This window comes from Palaemon carinicauda, chromosome 41, assembly GCF_036898095.1.
Source record: "Palaemon carinicauda isolate YSFRI2023 chromosome 41, ASM3689809v2, whole genome shotgun sequence".
Taxonomy (NCBI): domain Eukaryota; kingdom Metazoa; phylum Arthropoda; class Malacostraca; order Decapoda; family Palaemonidae; genus Palaemon; species Palaemon carinicauda.
In genome coordinates this window covers 57,485,536-57,507,700 of record NC_090765.1, presented here as the reverse complement: position 1 = coordinate 57,507,700, position 22,165 = coordinate 57,485,536, and the positions used below count along the sequence as shown (strand labels likewise).

General features: G+C 47.8%; 1 protein-coding gene across 1 annotated transcript in view; it reads left to right on the top strand.

Annotated features, from left to right (window-relative positions):
- The window catches only part of LOC137632681 (methyltransferase-like protein 22), a 533,866-nt gene that overhangs the window by 496,783 nt on the left and 14,918 nt on the right, over positions 1-22,165 (top strand). Inside the window, exon 11 of the transcript XR_011042082.1 lies at positions 19,072-22,127. The gene's annotated coding sequence lies outside the window, so the exon portion shown is untranslated. The remainder of the gene's footprint in view (positions 1-19,071; positions 22,128-22,165) is intronic.

Sequence of the window (22,165 nt, the reverse complement as noted above, 5' to 3'; positions counted from 1 at the left end):
CCTTGAAATTATTAGTTTGTTTTAAGAAAATAAGATAAAACCTTTTGTCAGCTTTATCTACTTGTAATGATTTGGCACCTGGAATTAATATCACCTATTCAATGATAAAGCCTTTACCCATAGAAACTAAAGCAAATTTATTCAGTCTCATCAATAAAATTTAGAAAGTTTATTCCCAAATATGTGGTATATTGCTATCATTTTAATCTTTGAAACTTGGAAAAGAGGGCAAAATCATGACCAACAAGCACCCTAATGCAGTAAGATTTTGCATTTTAAATTAATGGAAAAGATTATAAATGTACTGTTGGGATGAGTTTTAGAATAGAAAGGACTTTTTAATCCCACACAGTGGGGATTCTGACAAATGCAGTTGTGCACTGATGGTTTAGCAAGATTAGAGCCATCAAATTAGAAGGCTAGCTCTAATGCTCTAATATGTAATACACCAAATGGCTCTTACCAAACACCAAAGAAATCTAGTTTTCATGGTAATGCTTTCATCCTTTTCCAAAGAGGGAATTTAAAAGAATTGACACACTGTCTTAAAATCATTTTTATCTCTGAAATTGTTCCTCAAAGCCTTTCCTTAAATGATAGTGCTTGTACTTAAGTGTTTAGCTGAAGCCAACAGCAACAGGAAAAGTGTTTTGGCTGTGAGATCTTGAATCAAAAGATTTTCCAAAAGCTCAAAACTTGAATATTTTAAGTATCGTAAGACTACATACAAATTACGAAAAATAGACCTGATTCCTGGAAGTCTTTTAATTGTAAAAGCCTTAAACATCAATTTACAGTAATATTTGAAACATAATTTAATCCCAGATCCTTGAGTACAAACATGGATCTAAATCCCTTCATGGTTAAATTTGAAAGTTTCTTTAATCAAAAAAGGAAACTTTGAAAATTTAGCTCTATTATCCAAACCACTGTACAGAAGATCTAGTCATTGGTACATATCTACAGTAGATGTGCGCCAATCAAAATAAACTTTCCATTTGTTTTGATGCAGATTATTTGTAGATTGTTCTTTGCAATCCAGTGGTGTAGCCAGAAATTTTTAAAATGGGTTACTGTATTCGCCACAAGTTTTGTGGCCAGGAATTTAGAGATTCAAAAATAGGTCATGAATTTACAATATTAAAATATGAAAAGGGTCTGGTACATAATAGTAAGATATAAATTTTCCTTGTTTTGAATTGTATCATAGTTTTGTTTTCCTTGGTTTTCATTTCCTTTATTATTACCTTCATATGTAATCTTGCCAATTTCTGCCCGAGAGAGGGGAGCCTCCTGACCCGAAGACCTAGGCTTGGGTACGCCTCTGTTGGAACCTATGGTAGACAATTTATATATGGCTTTGAAAACTGTTTCTGAGAATACTGTGGACAGTTTCCATGCAGTTAGATTTAGAACATGGTTGACTATCAGAGAAGGTCAGTTCTGTATAGCAACCTTCTTTGACGGTCTGATAAGAGGCCACAGATCTGCAAACCATTCTCTTTATTGGCCAAAACGTGGCTATCAATGTCATCCTGTTGTTTGTAGACATTCTGAACCTGTTTTTCATCTGCGGAGTAATAATGGAATGTTGGAAATGTACTAAGATTCCGATTTGAAAAGTCTTGTAACATGACTTCTGCCTTTTATGCTAAGGGTTCCAGAACTGATCAACAAAATGCATCTTTAGTATCCTTTTGTTCAGTGATATAGAGACTATTCATTTGGAAGATTCTTGACTTTCATGCTAAATTGATATCTTAAGATGCTCAAATTTTCTGGAAGGAACCTATAAGCATAGACTTAATCCTCTAAGTAATACTTCCGTTATCCAGTACAGGATTGTTGTCTTGCTCCCCCTTGGTTCTGGATGTAAGCCAATACTGCCGTATTGTTTGGAAATACTGCCACAGTCTTCCTCACTAACTGTGGTTCCTGATCCCAAAGAGCCTTGAATATTGCAAGAAGCTCCTAGCAATTGGTATGAAAAGTTGACTCCAGCAAAGTCCATTTCCATGATGAATGTAAAATATCTATTATAATTGCTGCAAGTCCTATTTAGGAACAGAGAAAGACCTGGGATTTTCATTTCCAAAAAAAGTCCCACCAACTGAGCTGTTGAAGTTTGTTCTTCATCACTGAAACTAAGATCTAGGTTGACTAGATTTTAAGTGAAATGGGAAAACCCTCGTCTTTAGCCGTCCGTCCAGAGCTAATGTATCTAAGGGAGTTGTTGTTCCTGGAAATCTCATTCACATCCAAACTGACATAGACTGCCAGCCTTTGGAGTCTCCAACAGAAAAACCTAAAAAAGTAACTGTTGCTATTATTATTCCTAAATATTGACACTTATGAGTTGGAACAATGGTGTTTCCATGGTAGCCTTTGTGAGAACTCAACTTGAAGTTCAAGACCTAACGTCTTGTTACTGTACTTACTAGAGGAGTAAGTTTATTAAAAGGAAAGAAAACAGGAAATTCAAGCTTCAAGAGTGAAGCAATATGAATATCAGGAGGTTCATAGAAATACAGTATATGCAAAAACCAATTTTGAATATTAAACTTAGCCGGTGAATATATAATAGCTGACGTCTCCGACGGCTCGACAGATTCCAAAAACTCGCGAGCGATCGCCGTGAAGGTTGCGGGTGTGCCCACCAGCGCCGACTATCGGCCAGATACCGCATATACTTGTAAACATCTCCAGTTCTTCTCTGTCGGTTCCATCGACAAGTTGATTCCACTCACTTTATGACCTCGAGTTTTCTACCGAATTGGTGAAGTACTTGGTTTTGGTTTTATTGCTTTCGCCGTGTTGGATTATTCAATACTATCTTCAAAAGAAATGCTTTTGAAAGGAGAGGAAAAGTGTTTTGCCCTTGTTTTTTTATCTCTGGTTTTTCCATAGAGTAAAGATGGCCGACCCTTCCCTCAGTGTACGGAAGTGTGTTTAAGGCTTTTAGTAATTATTTTATCACGTTATAAATTATTGTTGATAATTATAGATTTTCCTCTATATATTTTATATCTCACCCGCCTTTATTAGGCCTCTTCGATTAGCTTTCCATTTATACTAAACATCAAGGTAAATTTTATGTTTTGTTTATATGCGGCCTTTACCTATTCCTCCCCTAGTCCGAGATGTAGGCGGTCCTAACTTGGAAACCGAAGTTAAACAACGTTGAGCCCATTCAACTTTTATTTTCGTTAAGTTTAAATCATTTGCTCTGTAAGAGTTATGAAATGAATATTTTTTAAAAAATATTTTAAGAAATATATTCTTTGAATGGTCTTCATGCTCTTTTTTTCAAAGATGAACTAACGTTTGGTTTATTTATGCTACGCAGTTTGCGCTCTATCGTTACGATAGAGAAAGAGAGAATCACGGTTTCACTTTGCAGAAAGAGTAAATCGATTTTGACGCTTTGTTCATTCTTTCAAACTGAAGTATTTTAAATACTAATTTAAAGGAACTTGTTAATTTTCAATTTCTTAGTCCTTTCAGTTTTTTCCTTTGGTCAAATAACCTGTTTATTGACGAAGGGTGAGTGGGCAATTCTCTTGTGTGTGACAAGAGAGACGGAGAGAGAGAGAGAGAAAGAGAGAACGATCCGATCTTTATTCTCGTCCCAAGTAAGGAGTTTGGGAGCGAGTAACGTTCTCGATTCAGTTTTTTACTCTCGTCCCAAGTCTCTGTACGGGGAGAAAGGATAAAACGTTTTTAGTTTTTATTCTCGTCCCAAGGCACTGTACGGTGAGAGATTGAAAACGTAGTCTTTAGTGAACTAATGTTTAGTCTCCTCCCCAGTCACTGATCCTTTTTAACTTTATATATTTCCGTTTTATTCGATATATATGTATATGTTTTTTGATTTTTGCATGTGTGTTTCATTTTGTACTAATGTGCTTACATTATACAACTCATTTCGCAATTATAACCTTTTGATGTAAGGGAGAATTGCGTGCTTCAGGTAGATATCAGTTTTATTCATGCCTAATGTGAAATTATTGAAAAATACGATATCAGTGAAGTGAGTGCTAGAAAACATGTGCTGTGTTGCGGAGGGTTCGTTTGTTCGTGCTTGTCACTTGCCTAGTCCGAGACCTCTTTCAGGCTCCCCTGCACCAGGGAGAAGGAATGTCGTAGGACCTAAGGGAGTGAGGAGTGTAAACCAACGAACAGACGTTCCCTCAAAGGTATCAGACGTTGCTCGGCAAGCACGTCCTTGCCATAAGACAGGAGAGACGAAGTTTCTCCTCGTCATCCGAAGACTTTTCGCAAAAGAAACCTTGGCGCAAGGTTTCTAGACCCTTTAAGCGAAAGTCAGTCCCTTCAGGACAGGTCCAGCGTCCTGGCTGTAGCCATGGGAACAGCTCTGACCCTTTGCAGTCGTCGGAAGACTGTTCGCCTATTAAACGCAAGCGTAACACGGGGTCTGAGGGTCGTGGTAAAGGCAATGTTTTGCCAACACAGACGTTACCGTCGTCTCGGCCCGTTCCGACTCCCGTTGATCCTAAATGGGTTGTCCTGCAGGACATGCAGACTAAGCTTGCCTCCCTTATGGAGAAGTATGACGTTGAGCAGGTTCACGATGAACCTTCGCTGCTGACGTTTCTTGTACTTTGAAACGTGATGTCAGGAGTTTTTCACGTCTGTCACGTGACATGGATCCTCCCTCGCTGCAGTCTCGTGTTGACTTTCAGCCGCTGCCGCAGTCTCGTGTTGACGTTCAGCCGCTGCCGTAGTCTCGTGTTGACGTTCAGGACGTTTGCCAACCAGCTCAGTTGACTTGACGTTGAGCGTCAATCACCGCAGTCGAAGGTTGTTTTGACTGCTCAGTCTAGGCAGTCAATGCAGTTCCGACGTGACGTCGAGCATCCATCAACTCCTGTTGCTGTTGTTGGAAAGTCACAAGGTTTTCAGTCCTTTCAGCAGCGACCTGACGTCGCTTCCTCTACTGCTACTGCTGCTCCTTTGCTTGTTGACATTGCCTGTCAAGCATTGCCGCCGCGGCAGGTCTCTCCTTTTCATGAGACTAGACAATTGTCGGACGAGGTTCCTTCAGATGAGGAAGTTGCTGATCCTCCTCCTACTGATATTCCTTTGGGGACTTTGTCAGACGGAGAGGAGCCTAAAGCTGCTCAGACCTCTATGGACTTTAAAAAAATCATGCTGATTTTTATGGATCTTTTTCCGGTCCATTTTGTAACTGCTGCTCCTCGTTCGCCTTCGTCAGAGTTTACGCTAGGCCTAGCTACTTCGAAGCCGTCGTTTTCTAAGCTAGTGCTCTCTCGCTCTTCTAAGAGAGCTTTACGTTTGCTAGGCGACTGGTTGATCACCAGAAGGAGTTTGGGGGAGACAGCCTTTGCTTTCCCTCCTTTTAAACTGGCTTCTAGAGCGAGCGTCTGGTATGACACGGGAGAAGTTCTCGGCTTGGGAGTTCCTGCGTCTGCCCAGGGAGACTTCTCAAGCCTCATAGACTCTCCCCGTCGCCTGGCCATGAGACTCAAGATTTTATGGTCGGCTTCAGAGCTAGACCATCTCCTGTTAGGAGTTTTTTCGAGCGTTTGAAGTTTTTTTTTTTGTTTGTTGGTCCCTGGGAGCCTTAAGTCAGAAGGTCTCTCCAGCTGTCAATGTTTTGCTGTACAATTATGTCATGTATGAACAGGGGTATCAGGGATGGCTCCAATGACCTGACAGCCACGTTCACTGCAGGAACAAAGCTATCAGGGATGGCTCCAATGATCTGGCAGCCACGTTCACTGCAGGAGTACTTAAGATGTAAGTGCGCTCAATGTGTTCATTGTCAAGACAAACTTCACGATGAAGACTACCAAATCTGTCTTGGCAGCAGTAAGGGAAGGCGACTGGATGGTCTCTCTCGACCTTCAGGATGCATACTTCCACATCCCGATTCATCCAAACTTTCAACAACACCTGAGGTTTGTGGACGGGAAAGTAATGTACCAATGTCGAGCACTGTACTTAGGCCTCATTCCTGCTCCTCTTGTTTTTACAAGGCCCTTGCAAAATGTAGCAAGCTTTCTACATTTTTTGAGGATTCAGAGCCTCCTTTTTATTTTGACGACTGGCTAATCAGGGCGTCGTCATTATATCAACTGTCTGGAGAGCCTCTAATGGATATTAGACCTAACCAAGGAGCTAGGTCTGATAGTGAACGTAGAGAAGTCGTAACTTACAGTACCCCATCCCAGACTATTCTTTATTTGGGAATGGAGATACAGTGTCTGATTTTTCGGGCCTTTTCGTCTCCCACAAGAATGGAAGAAGCTCTGTTAAAAGTCCTTCACTTGCAAGAGGAAAACAGTTGCTCTGTAAGAGTTTGAACTAGTCTCGTGGGAACTCTTTCATCGCTGGAGTAGTTTATCTCTGAGGAAACTCAACCTATGCCCTCTCCAATTTCACCTAAACCATTGGAACAAGGAGAAGGGCTTAGTGAGTATCTCTTTCCCAATCTCCAACTCAGTCTAGACATGTCTGACTTGGTGGGACAGCAACATCAGACTTCGAGAAGGTCTTTCTCTTGCGATCAAGAACCCAAACCATGTGTTGTATTCAGATGCTTCGGTTTTGGGTTAGGGAGCTCCACTGGACAGTCTGGAATGCTCGGGTCTTTGATCCACGGATCAGAAGGAACTCCATTTAAGGCAAGTAACATCTCTCTTTTGGCGAGATTTGTGCAAGGAAAAATGAATGTCTTGGCGGACTACCTCAGCAGAAGAGGACAAGTCATCTCCATGGAGTGGACGTTGCATAAGACTGTGTGCGAGAAGCTATGGATGACATGGGGTCAACCCACCATAGATCTTTTTGCGACTTCTCTGACAAAGAGGCTCTCGACTTACTGCTTTTCAGTTCCAGATCCAGAGGCAGCCCACATAGACGCTTTCCTGCTGGACTGGTCTCACCTGGACGTTTATGCCTTTCCACCTTTCAAGATCCTAAACAAGGTGCTGCAGAAGTTCACCTCTCACGAAGGGACCAGGTTGACATTGGTTGCTCCACTCTGGCCCGTGAGAGAGTGGTTCACAGAGGTACTTCTATGGCTGTTAGATGTTCCAAGAAGTCTGCCGTTACGGATGGATCTCTTGCGACAGCCTCACGTAAAGAGATTTTATCAAACCCTCCCCACGCTTCGTCTAACTGCCTTCAGTCTATCGAAAGACTCTCTTGAGCTCGAGGGTTTTCGAAGGAGGCAGCTAGAGCAATCGCGAGGGCTAGAAGATCCTCTACCATCAGGATCTATCAGTCGAAATGGAAGGTATTTAGAGACTGGTGCAAGTCCTCCTCTATTTCCTCTTCCAGTACCTCTGTAGCCCAAATTGCGGACTTTCTCCTGCATCTGAGAAATGTTCGCTCCCTCTCTGCTCCCACTATTAAAGGCTACAGGAGCATGTTGGCGTCTGTTTTCAGACATAGAGGCTTGGATCTGTCAAATAACAAGGATCTCCAAGATCTCCTTAAGTCCTACGAGACCTCTAAGGAGCGTCGTATGTCAACTCCTGGATGGAATTTAGACGTGGTCGTAAGGTTCCTAATGTCAGACAGGTTTGAGCCATTGCATTCAGCCTACCAGAAGGATCTCACCCTCAAGACGCTTTTTTTTTGGTGTGCTTGACTTCGGCTAAAAGGGTCAGTGAGATCCATGCTTTTAGTAAGAACATCGGCTTCTCTACAAATAAAGCTACAAGTTCGCTTCAACTTGGTTTTTTTGGCCAAGAACGAACTGCCTTCTCGTCCTTGGCCTAAATCTTTTGAAATACCTAGTCTGTCAGAAATCGTAGGTAACGAAGTTGAAAGAGTGCTATGCCCCGTTAGAGCTCTTAAGTTTTACTTAGCTCGAACTAAACCATTACGAGGTGGTTCTGAGGCCTTATGGTGCTCCGTTAAGAAGCCCTCATTGCCCATGTCTAAAAATGCGTTATCATACTTTATTAGACTTTAAATCCGGGAGGCACATTCTCATTTAAATGAGAAAGATCGTTGTTTGCTTAAGGTCAAGACGCACAAAGTGAGAGCGATAGCGACTTCGGTGCCTTTAAGCAAAACAGGTCTCTTCGAAGTTTTATGGACGCGACCTTTTGGAGGAGCAAGTCGGTGTTCGCTTCATTTTACTTAAAAGACGTCCAGAGTCTTTATGAGGACTGCTACACCCTGGGTCCATTCGTTGCAGCGAGTGCAGTAGTGGGTGAGGGTTCTACCACTACATTCACTTAATCCCAATATCCTTTTAATCTTCTCTTGAAATGTTTTTAATCTTGTCTTGGGTTGTACGGAAGACTAGGAAGTCTTTCGCATCCTTTTTGATTTGGCGGGTGGTCAAATGTTGTTTCTTGAGAGCGCCCAGACTAAGGGTATTGATGAGGTCCTGTTATAGGGGTGTTCGCCCTGGATATAACAGCTCCTGGGAGTCTTTCAGCATCCTGAGAGGATGGCTGGGCTTCGTGAGGAAAGCGGACTAATGAGGCAGAGTAATAATCAGAGTCTGCTTCCTTACCAGGTACCTATACTTAAGTCTGTTTTTTGAATAATTGTCAAAAACTCTTGAGCATATACGCCTTTATTGTATTAATACTGGTCTCTACCCACCACCATGGGTGTGAATCAGCTATTATATATTCACCGGCTAAGTTTAATATTTAAAAATGATATTTTGAATATAAAATAAATTTTTGAATATACTTACCCGGTGAATATATAAATTAAAGGCCCTCCCTTCCTCCCCGATAGAGACCTAGGGGACTGAGAAGAACTGGAGATGTTTACAAGTATATGCGGTATCTGGCCGATAGTTGGCGCTGGTGGGCACACCCGCAACCTTCACGGCGATCGCTCGCGAGTTTTTGGAATCTGTCGAGCCGTCGGAGACGTCAGCTATTATATATTCACCGGGTAAGTATATTCAAAAATTTATTTTATAATCAAAATATCATTTTTCTCAATAAATTAAAGGTCTTAAGGAAATTCTTTATAATCCAAATCTTCGTAAAGCTTATTGTTTGAAAGTAACATTGAAAATTAGGATTGCCCATGGAACTAAGAAAAATTTTTATGAGTAATTATTGTGTTAAGATATTTTATTAGACTAGTTATAGATGGAAAGTATTTTTATGATTTACTATGTTAAGTTTAGGAAGAATGTAGGCTGTATGATCTCTCTTGATCAAGAAACTATACTTGTTCCGTAACCGAAATACAAACCACGCTATTTACAAAGGGTTACCTTTTAGCGTAGCTGAAATGGCGAGCCATTAGAATTTAACGAGGGTGTATTACCCCCGCGCTAGTTAGCGGGGGGGTAGGGGAGTGGTAGCTAGCTACCCCTCCTCCCCCTCACACACAGGTGAATACTCACTCTCACTTTTGGCTCGGACTGTGACAGACGTCTCTGTCTTGGTCCTCTCTTGGCAGCCATTGTTTATTTTGTCTTTACTTAATCGCTTACTTTTCATTTACTCAATATATATGTAAACATGTTTTCATGTTTGTATATATATTTGAGTATAGAAATAAGTAAGTTTCCTTTTCAGATTTGTGTGTGTAGTGTTCGATATCTACGTGGAGTCCTCGGCAGTTGGCCACCACGGCGTAATTTTATGGGTGGCGATCGAGTTTGACTTATGTCTTTCTCTCTCTCTCTCGAGGTCGTTCACCCTTTTTCTACGTTTTACTACGCCCTTGTAGCTTCCTTTCCGTGTGGGGGGGTTGCTACGCCGTACGTTTGTCTCAATTAGTTATGAATCTAATTGTAGTTGTTTTTTGTAGAACTATTCCTTTCGGGGTTTTCGTTCTTTCTTTAGTGTTCATTCTTTTTTAAATTACATTATTACATAGTTACATAATTATAATTGTTATAATTCTGTTTTGGTTACAGCTCTCCTTCCGTGAGTGTAAGTGGTTGTGAGGGCACGTGCCTGTTGTGTAATTCTTGTTCCTTTCCCTCGGGATTCCTCTTCGGAGCCTTCTTGGGGGAATGAATGTGTACTAATATTATTTGTTTTATTTTTTTACAGTTACCGATCTAGTTCGTTTCTGTAATATGGCAACGGTGTGAGCTGTCTGAGTCCTGGGGATTCGGCTGTTGCTGCCTCCCCCCTTGTTTTTTCGTCAGGGGCGTGGCTCCTTCTACTGGAAGTACTCCCGTGTCGACGGACAGCTCTCCAGTTCATTTTAAAACTCTCAGGAGGCTTGCCTCCTTGGGCGGGTAACTTTCCTTCCGAGGGAAGTTTTTCCTGTCCAGGCTTGAGTTTTTCCCCTTTTGGGGGGTTCTTCTCTTGCCTTTTTTTCGTGCGACTATGCTCTTGGTGCTGAGCGGTCGCACCTGCAGTTTTGCTCAAGGGGCTGGGCAACTGCAGGAGCTCCTCTTCGGAGGATTGCTCCTTTTAGGTCACTGGCTGACCAGTCTCTTCTACGAAGTGTTTCTCTTTCGTTCGCGAGAGAGTACACTCATAGAGACTCCTCTTCGGAGGTTTCTTCTGTTGCGGTTGCTGTTGGCCTCCCTCGCCGTAGGCCCACCGTCTGCCTCGTCGTAAGGGCCTCTCATCTCCCTATAAGGGTGCTTGAGGCGCCTTTTTGGATCTCCGTTTGCAGCCTACAACTCCTTTTTCTCGATCTTCCGCCTTGGTGCAGATGGACAGCAGTCTGATCTCGTCTTCCGACGGGCAACGGTCTTCCCGACGCACAACGGTCTTCCCGACGGACAGCGGTCTTCCCGACGCACAGCGGTCTTCCCGACGGACAGCGGTCTTCCGACCGACATCAGTCTCCCGGCGGACAACGATCCCTTCGGGGCAAAGGGTTGCCCCCACGGGGGTTCTTCCCTTGCGTGTCAGGGTTTCCCTGAGCGCCCTTCTGCTGTGTTCTCTCCTGCTCAGTGTTAACACACAGGCGCTCTTCTGCTCATCAGCGCTCTCCTGTTCGTCAGCGCTTTCAAGATGATCATCCCTGCTGTTCCTGTTGGTTCCTGTTACGCGCCCTGTGCGCACACGTTCGCCCTCACGATCTAGAACTTCGGTTCAGGTCGGGGTCAAGGACTCTTCTTCTATGCACAGGCTTACACGCGTAGCCTTCTGCTCGTCAGCGATCATCAGCTCGCCAGCGATCACCTGTCTCTCGGCGATCTCCGGATCGCCCGCGTGTGTTACAGCCGGCACGCCAACGTTCTCCAACACTTCTGAAGGAACATGGTTCGCCAGCTACTAGCTCACCTGCGCATGCTGATCGCCATCGCGCGACCCTCGACTGCGGATGCTGATCGCCATCGCGCGACCCTCGACTGCGGATGCTGATCGCCATCGCGCGACCCTCGACTGCGGATGCTGATCGCCATCGCGCGACCCTCGACTGCGGATGCTGATCGCCATCGCGCGACCCTCGACTGCGGATGCTGATCGCCATCGCGCGACCCTCGACTGCGGATGCTGATCGCCATCGCGCGACCCTCGACTGCGGATGCTGATCGCCATCGCGCGACCCTCGACTGCGGATGCTGATCGCCATCGCGCGACCCTCGACTGCGGATGCTGATCGCCATCGCGCGACCCTCGACTGCGGATGCTGATCGCCATCGCGCGACCCTCGACTGCGGATGCTGATCGCCATCGCGCGACCCTCGACTGCGGATGCTGATCGCCATCGCGCGACCCTCGACTGCGGATGCTGATCGCCATCGCGCGACCCTCGACTGCGGATGCTGATCGCCATCGCGCGACCCTCGACTGCGGATGCTGATCGCCATCGCGCGACCCTCGACTGCGGATGCTGATCGCCATCGCGCGACCCTCGACTGCGGATGCTGATCGCCATCGCGCGACCCTCGACTGCGGATGCTGATCGCCATCGCGCGACCCTCGACTGCGGATGCTGATCGCCATCGCGCGACCCTCGACTGCGGATGCTGATCGCCATCGCGCGACCCTCGACTGCGGATGCTGATCGCCATCGCGCGACCCTCGACTGCGGATGCTGATCGCCATCGCGCGACCCTCGACTGCGGATGCTGATCGCCATCGCGCGACCCTCGACTGCGGATGCTGATCGCCATCGCGCGACCCTCGACTGCGGATGCTGATCGCCATCGCGCGACCCTCGACTGCGGATGCTGATCGCCATCGCGCGACCCTCGACTGCGGATGCTGATCGCCATCGCGCGACCCTCGACTGCGGATGCTGATCGCCATCGCGCGACCCTCGACTGCGGATGCTGATCGCCATCGCGCGACCCTCGACTGCGGATGCTGATCGCCATCGCGCGACCCTCGACTGCGGATGCTGATCGCCATCGCGCGACCCTCGACTGCGGATGCTGATCGCCATCGCGCGACCCTCGACTGCGGATGCTGATCGCCATCGCGCGACCCTCGACTGCGGATGCTGATCGCCATCGCGCGACCCTCGACTGCGGATGCTGATCGCCATCGCGCGACCCTCGACTGCGGATGCTGATCGCCATCGCGCGACCCTCGACTGCGGATGCTGATCGCCATCGCGCGACCCTCGACTGCGGATGCTGATCGCCATCGCGCGACCCTCGACTGCGGATGCTGATCGCCATCGCGCGACCCTCGACTGCGGATGCTGATCGCCATCGCGCGACCCTCGACTGCGGATGCTGATCGCCATCGCGCGACCCTCGACTGCGGATGCTGATCGCCATCGCGCGACCCTCGACTGCGGATGCTGATCGCCATCGCGCGACCCTCGACTGCGGATGCTGATCGCCATCGCGCGACCCTCGACTGCGGATGCTGATCGCCATCGCGCGACCCTCGACTGCGGATGCTGATCGCCATCGCGCGACCCTCGACTGCGGATGCTGATCGCCATCGCGCGACCCTCGACTGCGGATGCTGATCGCCATCGCGCGACCCTCGACTGCGGATGCTGATCGCCATCGCGCGACCCTCGACTGCGGATGCTGATCGCCATCGCGCGACCCTCGACTGCGGATGCTGATCGCCATCGCGCGACCCTCGACTGCGGATGCTGATCGCCATCGCGCGACCCTCGACTGCGGATGCTGATCGCCATCGCGCGACCCTCGACTGCGGATGCTGATCGCCATCGCGCGACCCTCAACTGCGGATGCTGATCGCCATCGCGCGACCCTCAACTGCGGATGCTGATCGCCATCGCGCGACCCTCAACTGCGGATGCTGATCGCCATCGCGCGACCCTCAACTGCGGATGCTGATCGCCATCGCGCGACCCTCAACTGCGGATGCTGATCGCCATCGCGCGACCCTCAACTGCGGATGCTGATCGCCATCGCGCGACCCTCAACTGCGGATGCTGATCGCCATCGCGCGACCCTCAACTGCGGATGCTGATCGCCATCGCGCGACCCTCAACTGCGGATGCTGATCGCCATCGCGCGACCCTCAACTGCGGATGCTGATCGCCATCGCGCGACCCTCAACTGCGGATGCTGATCGCCATCGCGCGACCCTCAACTGCGGATGCTGATCGCCATCGCGCGACCCTCAACTGCGGATGCTGATCGCCATCGCGCGACCCTCAACTGCGGATGCTGATCGCCATCGCGCGACCCTCAACTGCGGATGCTGATCGCCATCGCGCGACCCTCAACTGCGGATGCTGATCGCCATCGCGCGACCCTCAACTGCGGATGCTGATCGCCATCGCGCGACCCTCAACTGCGGATGCTGATCGCCATCGCGCGACCCTCAACTGCGGATGCTGATCGCCATCGCGCGACCCTCAACTGCGGATGCTGATCGCCATCGCGCGACCCTCAACTGCGGATGCTGATCGCCATCGCGCGACCCTCAACTGCGGATGCTGATCGCCATCGCGCGACCCTCAACTGCGGATGCTGATCGCCATCGCGCGACCCTCAACTGCGGATGCTGATCGCCATCGCGCGACCCTCAACTGCGGATGCTGATCGCCATCGCGCGACCCTCAACTGCGGATGCTGATCGCCATCGCGCGACCCTCAACTGCGGATGCTGATCGCCATCGCGCGACCCTCAACTGCGGATGCTGATCGCCATCGCGCGACCCTCAACTGCGGATGCTGATCGCCATCGCGCGACCCTCAACTGCGGATGCTGATCGCCATCGCGCGACCCTCAACTGCGGATGCTGATCGCCATCGCGCGACCCTCAACTGCGGATGCTGATCGCCATCGCGCGACCCTCAACTGCGGATGCTGATCGCCATCGCGGACGATGCTCGCCATCGCGCGACCCTGCGCATACTGATCACCAGGCGCATGCTGATCGCCATCGCACGATCGCCCTCCTGCACATGCTGCTCGCCAACGCACGATCGCTCACCTGCTCATGCTGCTCGACCATCGCATCGGCATAACACAACGCGCCATCGCCAGCCTGCGCGTTAGCGCTCACCAGCTCACCACCGATCGCTTGTTGATCCATATCGCCAGCGGTCTTCCTCGCCCACGTGGCAGCGCGTTTCCTCGCCATCGTGCTAACGCTTGCGTTCGCCGCCTCGGACTCGCTCTCATCCACCTGCCCACCCTCACGACCGCTCGCCTGTGTGCCTGCGCGGCCACTCGCCTGCGCGCCCACACGCCCACGTGCCTGCACGTCTACGCTCATGCGCGTCCGCGCCCATGCTCTCCAATGTTCGCCCACGCGCGAACCAACGGTTTTTCCATCGCGCGGACGGATGGTGTTCCGTCGCACGAACCTACAGTGTTTCTTCGCACAAACGTCGGCTTATTTCTTGCAGTATCCATTGCTCGTCTATGGGTTATCGCTCGCCGACCACCAGCTCTCGCCCTTCCTACCACGCTCGCCCTCCTTCTGCCCTCCTTCTGCGCTCCTTCGTTTGCGTTACCGCGCATGGGCGCTTCCACGTTCGCCCACGCGAAAATCTTTGAATTTCCGTCGCGCGAGCTCCAGGGCGATTGCGACCACGATTCCCAATGGGGTTTTTCGCAGCCTGGCGAGTTCTTCTGGAGCGTATTTCCAGAACACGGTCTCACCCCGTAAACGCAGAGCATGGCACTTGCAAGAATAGGAGAAACTTAAGGGAGATCTGAGCAACACTCCTCTTTCCTGAACCTGGGTTAGCCCTTCCCCGTCATTCCATGGAAGGATTTTTGGCGGGGCGTCTTTCCGTTCGAGATTTCTCCATCGGACAAGGGGTGACTGCTTACATCTTCCTCTGGGAGCTTACCAGGTTCTTTCCCTCCTCGGTTACGGCCCGAGGTTTGGTTGAAGGAAGCTACAGGAAGATCAGGGGTACTTTCCTCCTCTCGAGCTCAGGCACCTTGGCCTTTCGTCGTTAAGTATCTACTTGCGGACAAGCTCGATGTTGTACCATCTGGACGCGCTGACTGAGGCCAAGGATATCGCGCCTGCCGTCTCTGTCAGCGAATTCAGTGTCTCTGAACCCTATGCCATAGTGTCAGAGTTGCCCGGTTGGGCAGAATGATCCATACCTTAGGCGAAGGTCTTCCTTAGGATCATCGATGGCTTCACCCCCGGCCCCCTCAGTCGATCCTTTCTTGTAAGGAAGGATCTGAGAGGGGATATCCGTAGTCGACCTCTCAGCCCTGATCAAGTTTGTCGAACAAACTTCGGCCAGCGTAGACCAGCAGAATCGATCAGACTGGTAACGAGGCGACAGGACTCCTTAAACCCTGGATCGGAAGGACGGGTACTTTCAGTTTCCATTCCATCCATCTTCCAGGGTGCTCGTTGAATTCAGCCTAGACTGCAAGTATTCCTGCTTATGATGCAGTGTGGCTATCCCGCCGTGGCATAGCAGGTTTGTTTCCCCAGAGAACTCTCCCTGCCTTCCTCTTGGCCGCTCAGGTGCAGGCTTACTCCTCCTCTGCTTTTTGGAGGGCTGGTCAACTCCGGTAGGCTCGGGTTCGACCTTCTTCAGCACCGGGACAAGCTTCCGGATGCTTACCATGAGTGTGGGCTCATGGTATTTTGCTTGGAGCCTTCTCTTCCTCTGCCTCAACATCTGGAGTATCTGGCCATGATATTGAGTCAACGGCCTTACCACATTGGAAACCCCGCTGCTCGTCTGTCCAGCGAGGTTATGCAACGTCGGTACTTGGATGGGTGACCACCTGGGGACGCCAGATTCTGTTACCACATCCTCCGAGCCTTCCTTTCGGTTGACTGTGGCAAGACTGAGGAGAGTCGCAGTACCTGTTCTCAGTCAAGCAGAGCTTTCAGCCCTACCTTGGAACGTTTCCTAGTTCTCCTTTCCTCATTGACCCGTCTATAGTCCGAACGGTCACCTCAGGATAAGTTCCATGTGGGGCGATCCAAGTTCCGTTGGCTTCAGGCAATGTTTAACCGGACTCCCTGGCCCTATGGGACCAGCGGAACTATTAGACCTGCAATGGGTGTTGACCTATGGAGCCTCTTGATGGTAGTGGATATTCTCGTCCTTTCCCCACATTCTTGATACGGTTCTCGGACTCGTCAAAGGAAGGGGGGGGGGGGCATGTTCCGGTCCAGGCCTATGGTCAAGACCTGAAGGATATCTCTCCATCATTCAGGCAGGCTTAGAGGCCTTAGTCTGGCCCCTCTACAGATCCTACAGCCCCTGCCGAGTCGCCCCGTGCCCGTCGACTTCATGATTCTGGCGTATTCTAACCAGCAGGGGACGCATTTTCACACCTTCACATCTTGCAGTAGAGATACCAGGATGATTGAGATTCTCTCAATACCACCATCAGCTCTCTCGTTCCAGGCAGGGGAATGTTCTCTCAGACTATCCGAGCAGAGCCTCGTAGAGAGAGTGTACCTGGGGGTCTTTGACCTTGGGTAACCAGCAAGTGCTGGTCTGGGGGACCTGATCGCGACAGCTTGGAACCTCAAGCTTCCGCTATTTTTCCCCCCAGTCTCAGACCCCGAGACTCTGGCAAGATGCATTCCGGTGATGGTGGGACAACTTCGACGCCTGCGTCTTCCCTCCTTTTTGTCTGTGGACAATGGGTCTCAACAAGACCAGGTTGTCTGTCAACCTTTCAATGGGAGAGCTCCACTGGGACTATGCGCAGAACGGTTTCTGGACCCTCTGCTTCCCCTGACGGAACTCCCGGGAGAGCTTCTCCCACGGCGCAAATTACTCAAGCATCCACACTGCGACATCTCTCCCGAACCGGGGCGTCGCTTCGGCTTCATTCCTGGAGACACTACGCTTCCTCCTCAAGAGGAGACAACCCGCTACAGTCGCGGTACGGAGGTCGCGTCATCTGTGATAGTCATCCACAGGGGTCTCCCAGGCAAAGTGAAGTCTAAGGTGGGTGGTGCCGTGGGAGATATACCTCTTCCCTTGAGGCTTCTTCTCCAGCAATAACGGTCTTATTGCCTTTCGGCAGGAGGAAACTCCTTTCCGCTCTCGGCAATGAAGCCTGTCGCTCAGCCTTTCCCTGACCTTCAGGCTTAAAGGAATAACTTTTCCTGCCCGCTGGATCTATCCTCGCTCATGCGAAGCTACGATCGTCCCTGCCCTAGTCGGAGGAAGACCTCCAACTTGGAGCATGGCTCGGACTTTTAGTCCTTTAAGAGATCTTCTCAAGACCCTTTACGACAGGCCTCGGATTGTATTCCGCCTTGGGTCTCCTGCTCACTCTGGCCACGGCCAGTGTGTAAGCAATCTTCTTGGTCTCTTACGACTCCCCCCTTTCTAAGGAAGAGGGGAAGGCAACATTCAGGCTCGCTCCTGAGTTGTTGGCTAGACTCAGAATCTGGGGGTCCCGGCCCTTCGGTCCGATTCATTCAAGATTTCGAGTCTCCATTCTGTATCTGATGTCCCAAGACCTTCTCTTTCTTGCCAGTAAAGGAATCGAGAGGTTAGCGCTGGGAACAGCTGCAGTTTGTCCTCAGTTGCAGCCGATTTGGGAGCACAAGGAGGACATGGGGGGAGAGTCACCAGTATACCTCTTCAGCCCGGACTCAAGGACATTCATCTGGACCTCTGTCCAGACCCTCCCCCGTCACGTCGCCCTACAGCACGATGTTGGATACATCGCAACGTCCCTCGCCTTCGAGTAATACTACTCTGAGACGCAGGTGCTACAAGCTGGAGTCTGGAAGCGTCTAATGACCTTCGCAGCCTGCTTCCTGCAGGGCGTGACCCACAGGAGTCTCGATACGTTTTCTATCGCTCTGTGGTGGCTACACAACAGCTGGTCTAACCTCAGGCTCCTTTTTGGACAGGTAGCAGAAGGTTGAGGGCATTGTTATCAGGTTTTAGTCTGCATGAACGAAAGAAGTATGTCTGGCCCTTACTTCTTTCTTCATCATCTCCTCTACGGGGAAGCAGCATCCTGGTCTCTGCATAGCTGACCTCGAACCTCTGCAGGTAAACCATGCTTCCTTGTGTTCCGAGTATTGAGTCAATACTGTCGCATCCCCCATACCCTGACGAGGTGGTATTGGGAACGTCCTAACCCAGAGTTCCTTCTGGAACTCCAGGTCAACTGCCTAGGACGGGTCACACTTCTTCCTTCACACATAAGCTTACGTAGGCCACATGGTTCCTTGCGGAGCAAGGAACTTGTGAGGTGCAGGGACTCCTTTTCTCGAGTGCGACTCACTCGGATTCTGAGTCCCCGGGTAAAGCCAAAGCCAGTATGGCTGGGGACTTTCCACCCTTCCTAAGGGGTAAGTCACCCTTTGTAAATAGCGTGGTTTGTATTTCGGTTACGGAACAAATGACAAATTCGAAGATAATTTGTATTTTTCCTAACCATACAAACCTTAGCTATTTACACACATTTGCCCGCCAGCCCTGTCCCCCAAGACAAGTCCTACCTCTAAGTGAAAGTGAGTATTCACCTGTGTGTGAGGGGGAGGAGGGGTAGCTAGCTACCACTCCCCTACCCCCCCGCTAACTAGCGCGGGGGTAATACACCCTCGTTAAATTCTAATGGCTCGCCATTTCAGCTACGCTAAAAGGTAACCCTTTGTAAATAGCTAAGGTTTGTATGGTTAGGAAAAATACAAATTATCTTCGAATTTGTCATTTTAGGCTGTAATCTCTGATATATAAGTTGTGTTTCTATATGGATATCATTTTCTTTACAGGTTCATTAGTAGGCCTACAGCTACTGAGAAAAATGCCTGCCAATCAAGAAACTAAGGTGCTAAGAGAAAGGAATAGGAATACAGTCACTAACTCGTGGCTGCAGAAAACATCTACTGCCATGAGAAGATAACTTAATTTTATCGGAATGCCAAGTGCAAGAACCATTAAATGTAGGCTACCTAGATTGTCACCATGAATTTTCCATAATAGAGGTTGGAATTGACTGAAATTTGGACGTAAGCAAGAAATACGTGTGTGAGAACTTCCTTGGCCAAAATTAGGAAAAGACCACAACTCATAAGAGAGGAAATAAGACATTCAAATCCAAATTATAAAGAAAGCATACAATTGATCAAGTTGACAACTGTAAATCAAATTTGAGTTTACTGATTGTGATATTAATAAGGAGAAATTTTATTTCAATTCTCGTAGGGGAGGCTAGAAACAATTTTAAGTGCAACATATCAAGGCTATGCAAAACATTGTTGAAAATTTATATGAAAAGCTGTTTTCATGTAGTTCCAATTCCTGGAAAAACATCTTTGGTAAAAAGGATATGGCTAGATTACGATAGCATCTGTGCATAGGAGCATGGAAGAATGTGTATAGTTGGAATCAAGAGGTAAATAGGATATTTGAAAAAAAGGTAAATATTTCTTGATTAAGAAAACAAACATTATAGAAGTATGATTGGAGAACTAGGTTTACCAAGAAAAACTAATTACAAACTAAATCTGACTGGCAAAAAGTACCTGCTTGACTAGTCACAGACCTGACTTAAGGGCGAGATGAGAGCCGAATGTTGAGCCAGGTGATGATGGTCAATTGTAGGGCCAGATGAAGATTGGTTGAAAGGCGCTACGAGGCCTACCTGGATGGTTGGATGAGGACCAATTATCAGGCCAGATGACAATAATAGGCCATTATGAGGGCTGATGGCAAGGTGAGGTCGAAAGTAGGGCCAGATGAGGGCTCATTGTAGAGTCAAATGAGGCTGATTGTAAGGCCAGAGGAAGGATGTTTTCAGGGTCAGATCAAGGCAACGTTTATAGCCAGACCAGGGCCTGTAATGGAGCTTCTGCTGCATACTTGAAACAGATTTGATAATAAAAAGAAATAAAAAAGATCTCTTCAAATAAGGAAAAGTAGCCAAAGGGATTTGAAACCAGAGGAAGCATCTTCATCGCTAGTGTCTCAAGCAAAAAGTATGTTGTTTCAGAAAATAAGTTTTGAGTGGTTAATAGAAGGAAAGAGCCAATAAGCAGATGATTGGTGGAAGAGATGTGAACTATAGATCACCTAATGATGATGAAAACAGTTAAAGATTACCTTGCATAACTTGAGAGTAATGTGTGTGGTTTGGTGGTGCAATGAAGGATTACGTAAATGATAAATGCAAAATAATGAGATTCTGAAAATCTAAGATGTATGTAATGACTGAATGTAGGAGATAAGAAACATTCTTTTCAAATTGACCACAAATGGAAAACAGAAAACAATAAGAAATTACAGAAACCTGGAAACTTTAGAAATTTATATTGATATTGAGCATGTTCCCTGATAATCGGCAACAAAAGTAAATAAGAAAAATGTGATAAAACTAAAAGTACTAAAAGACCCGGGACACTGTTGCTATTCAAGGGTAAACAATTTAGTTTAAAGTATATCTAGAAGAATGTTCCACATTGTTGAACACACACCGTAGCATGCTTAAGAAGTATTCTGGCAGACATAAGATTCTGTCTGGTACAGAATAAAACTAAATTTTAAATTATTTATATTGACATAACAAGGGTAGTCTATATAAACTGATCGAAGCAAGTGAAGAAAGTCAGATAAGTGATTCCGAAGGAATTAAAAAAATTCATTTACAAAAAATAATCCCAGGACAGGAAACTGAAAGGGAGTCTACACAATCACAAGAAGTTACAAAAGATGGCGACAACATTTTTGTAACGATACTACATAGCAGAAAGTATTACAAGTAAAATAGCAGTATAGTACTATATATGTCACTTGCACTTACATTATTTATAAGCATATAAGCTTTGCATATCAGAAGAGGATACCAGAGAGATGGGTTTGGTTCACCAAGTCATGGGGAGGAAATTATAGGCAGCTACATGGAAAATGGAACCAAATCAGAGGAAAGAGATCAACGAAACCTCTTAAGCCCCTATTACACGTATCCGGTTTCCTACGGCCAACCTGGCCTATGGCGCCGTAGAAAAATTCTGGCCCTATTACACGTATTTGAACCACCGGAGGCAAGTGGGTCAGTGTGGCACTGTTTGTGGTGGAGTGACATGTCTTCTCTCTACGTTAATCTCGTTCCTGTGCCCTAGAGTGCTACTTGAAGGTGAAAACAAGTAAAAGGAAGATTTGGTCCAAACAATGGCTGCGTAAACGATAAAAATACTCTCATGTTAACTTAATAAAGGAACTAGCACTAGAAAAAGATGACTGGTTTAACTACATGCAAATGGATCACGACACATATTTGGAACTCTTAAGTCAGGTATCACCTTTCATAGAAAAAATGGACACTTGCATGAGAGGTGCAGCCTCAGACTGATGTCATACCGTACGGTGAGCAATTACACGCTACGTCCTCGGTCCTGACGTATGACGGCCGTACGACCAACTTTAGTACTGGCGAAAGTTCATCCAGCCAGCCGTGGGAGAGCGTTCGTACGGCCGATTTGCTATCACGCGCTCCGGTTTGAACATATGCTAGCGTTGCGACCGACGGCGCCGTAAGAAACCGGATACGTGTAATAGGGGCTTTAGGATTCAAGAAATTTATACCAAGTAGCCTAGCAGGAATCATTGATGAAAAGAATAGTGAAAGACAAGTTAGTGTCTTTGTTAAAAGTACTCTGCACCTTCTGTGAAGAAAGCCCATGCAAAGGCAAGCGAGGGAAAGCCACTACAATCGAATAACAAACCAGTTGATGCTTACTGAGCGGGTGCCCACAAGGCACATTAAGACCAGTACCACCAAGAATCTGAAGGAACCAAGCTTGTAGACTATTGGAACCTTTATTTCTATAAGGTGAGTGTGAAATATTTAATGTGTTTTAGTTTCTTAGA